The following is a 3,317-nucleotide window of genomic DNA, read 5'->3' on the forward strand; positions in this document are numbered from 1 at the left end:
CCAGCTATTCATTTGTAGATTATAAAAGCTTGTCGTTTCCTGTCAAGTGATATTTGTAAATTATACATAAACTTCTAAATTTGTCTTTCCAATACGGGGAAATGTTGATATCACGTAACAGATTATAAGCTTCTAAACAGAAACATTCAGACACCCCGTAATAGCTAATAAACTCTAGGCGCACGACCCCGACCTGCGGACTGATAAACGAATTATAAACCGCTATATTAAGTGAGAGTAGTGCTGGTCGACATATAAAGAAAATTACTGGAACAAGCGTGAAATACATCCAGACAGCAAAGCAGAAGAATGCACTACATATATGTAGCGAAAATAGCACAGCTTTCATGCTGGTGAAGCTTCTTCAGCATAGGTTTCAGCATGACACTGGCCAAGATCACGACAGTTTCCATCAAGCTGCAACCATGGAGTGGAATTTTTTTTTTTTTGTGTGGACCTAAACTGATGAAGGCAAAACAAATAAAGCAACAAGGAGAATTGAAAGATACTAAACCTTTGATAAACCTACGATTGGCAAACAGCTATAACAGATTAGAAAAGTAAGCACACTATAAGATCTCCAATCCTTTCTAGCCATAAAGGAAGCATACAGATTGCATAATACATAATTATATTTAAGCAAAGAAATACCATGAAGCAACTTTAAAATAAAGGAGGATAATACTACTGAACCACAACAATAAGGCGTCAGGAAAGAAGACATATTAGATACTGTACGTAATACACAAGAATAAACAAATTGTGGTTATCTCCACATGCATCAGAAACGGAAGCAAGAGTTTGAAAAAGAGGCTAGCAGCAGAATTATGTGCATACGCCCAGGTTGACATTTGTAACAGTAAACAGTAAAGAAGAATTATATTACATTAGCTAAACGCATTTGGAAAATCTAAATATAATAGCCTTGATACCATCTAATTAACTTTGAATTTTTATGACAAAAGGAAATCTATATAACGTTGTCTTGATGTAGCAAATCTTTTGAAAGCTAGAATCTGCTATTTATATTGGAACCAATGTACAATTTGGCAGGCATGTAAAGCATCAGCAACAGTGGTAATTGGTAGAGTAATAGAACTGATAGTTATTCAAGACCGATATCACCCAAATAAAACCAAGCTAAAAGATAATCATCCATTCTTGAATTGTGAAGAAGCCAACACCAAGGAATAATGTGCTTAGAAAATAGTCGTTGGCAACATCTGACTATGGAAAGAGTAAAACTGAAAAAAAATGCAGCCAAAGCATGAGATGTCGGAAGCAAAGAAGAGAAGTATCATATGAACATAACCTATTTGTTGCACTTTAGAACGGAAATAACATTTTTTTAGAATGTAATACGCCATTTTTTAGATCCTAACCCTCATTTCCACAACCATATATGTGTACATCCAGAAAAAAGGGAGCATGCCAATACCATGCCACAAGTGAAAAACAACAAAATGGTTGTTAGCTAGCTACTGGAAGCACAATGATTGATAATTCATGAAATTGTAAGGCATATGAAGGTTCCGACGTGTCATGCTATCAACTGATTATTAGATGGAAAATATGCAGATAAACGATGAAACTGAAAGCCAAAAGAAAGCAATTAAATTCACTTATGCAGATAAACGATAAAATTGAAAGCCAAAAGAAATCAAGTAAATTTACTTGTGGCAGTGATTAAACTTCCAGCAATAACTCAAAAGGATAGGCACAATTTAATAGCCTCTCATTCGTGTCTTCTTGTCAGCACTGCAAAATTCAGAGAGCAAACTTCTGTACTAATCACAGCCCTCCTCGAAAAACAACCCATGGAAGTTTCCTCCAAAAACAATTATTGACCCCATATGCAAGTACAATGACAGAAAAATTTGAATAGAAAGGGAAGAGAATAATAAAGGACTCATGAGGGAAAAATAAGAAATGTAAACCTGCACCAAACGCTCTACGCTGCTGCATGGTATCTCCGGCGATAGGAGAAGAGGCAGAGGAGGCCAAGCAGTTGCTGACCTGGGGCAGAAGCCGCACTCCATGCGCATTCATCACATCTGCAAATCAGCCAGTAGGTCTCACACTCATTTCTGTTCAATGCATGGCAAATATAGTATTGGACACTGCTGGGTACAAAAAACAAAATCAAATATACACAGTGATTTAACTACTAATCTAACATCTTTATTCACCTAAATGAAAGATATGCTTGTAGCTGGAGTTCTAAACCAAAATGTCGAATGTGAATCTCCAAAATGAATTGATAACAAAAATATATGAGGACCACAACAAAAGAAGCGAGCTCGCCTTCTGGCTCAGCCTGGTACTGCTGAACAAACTAACCTTACACTAACGCTTGATCAAGTAGATTATTAGATTGGGAAAAATCCATTAAGAAAAATCACTACACTATGAAACCATGTAACATAAATTAGAGGCTTGCATATAAAGGACTATAATTGGCCAACGTCAAGGAATTTCCTGAAACACGAGAATTTGTATATTAATTAAAAGAGAAATAATCTGCTATTCATGCATATGAAAATTGCAAGATTGAAAGACATACCAAACTCTGTAGCAAAAAGGCCCAACAGCCTCAAGTGTCCTCGTCTCCTCGCCTAGCTTAGAAGCACCATAGATGCATACAGTGCAAGAAAATGACATAAATGGAGTCATCGAACGGCGCGATGTGAGAAAGGCAGTACAAGGTGTGAGGCCAATACTGGTGGCAACCAGTCCCAATCTGAATAAGACAAACTCAACTATTATGTATTGAAATTCAAATGTAAATAAAGTGCCTGAATAGTAGCTTCTGAAGCCCAATCATCATGGTGAAGATCTAGCCAATTAATGCATAGGGCATCTGAAACCAAGATTTCTGATCGAACAACATGGCATTGATAATAAGAAGATCTACATATCTTTGCAAAGGAACAGTTCACATAAATGTTCATTTAGTGAATTGTATTTTCAAGTTGTGGTACACGGGGACAACTTCAAACAAAAATGGAGTAGGCATCTTGGTCAATAAGAGCCTCAGGGATGGAGTTGTGGATGTCAAGAGGCAAGGGGACCGGATGATCCTAGTCAAGCTGGTTGTTGGGGACTTAGTCCTCAATGTTATCAGCGCGTATGCCCCACAAGTAGGCCACAATGAGAGCACCAAGATGGAGTTCTGGGAAGGCCTGGAGAACTTGGTTAGGAGGGTACCTATTGCTGAGAAGCTCTTCATAGGAGGAGACCTCAATGGCCATGTGGGTACATCTAACACAGGTTTTGAAACGGTGCATGGGGGCTTTGGCTATGGCATTAGGAACCAA

At 37.8% G+C, this 3,317-nt stretch overlaps 1 long non-coding RNA gene across 1 annotated transcript; it reads right to left on the bottom strand.

Annotated features, from left to right (window-relative positions):
- Window positions 1–201: 201 nt before the first annotated feature.
- On the bottom strand, window positions 202–1,722 carry LOC124689054. The gene is made up of 2 exons (XR_006998698.1): window positions 1,675–1,722; window positions 202–417 (listed from the first exon to the last, which is right to left on the bottom strand). It is a non-coding gene; the product is annotated as an uncharacterized LOC124689054 (long non-coding RNA).
- Window positions 1,723–3,317: the final 1,595 nt, after the last annotated feature.

The sequence above is a fragment of the Lolium rigidum genome, chromosome 2, assembly GCF_022539505.1.
Source record: "Lolium rigidum isolate FL_2022 chromosome 2, APGP_CSIRO_Lrig_0.1, whole genome shotgun sequence".
Lineage (NCBI taxonomy): Eukaryota > Viridiplantae > Streptophyta > Magnoliopsida > Poales > Poaceae > Lolium > Lolium rigidum.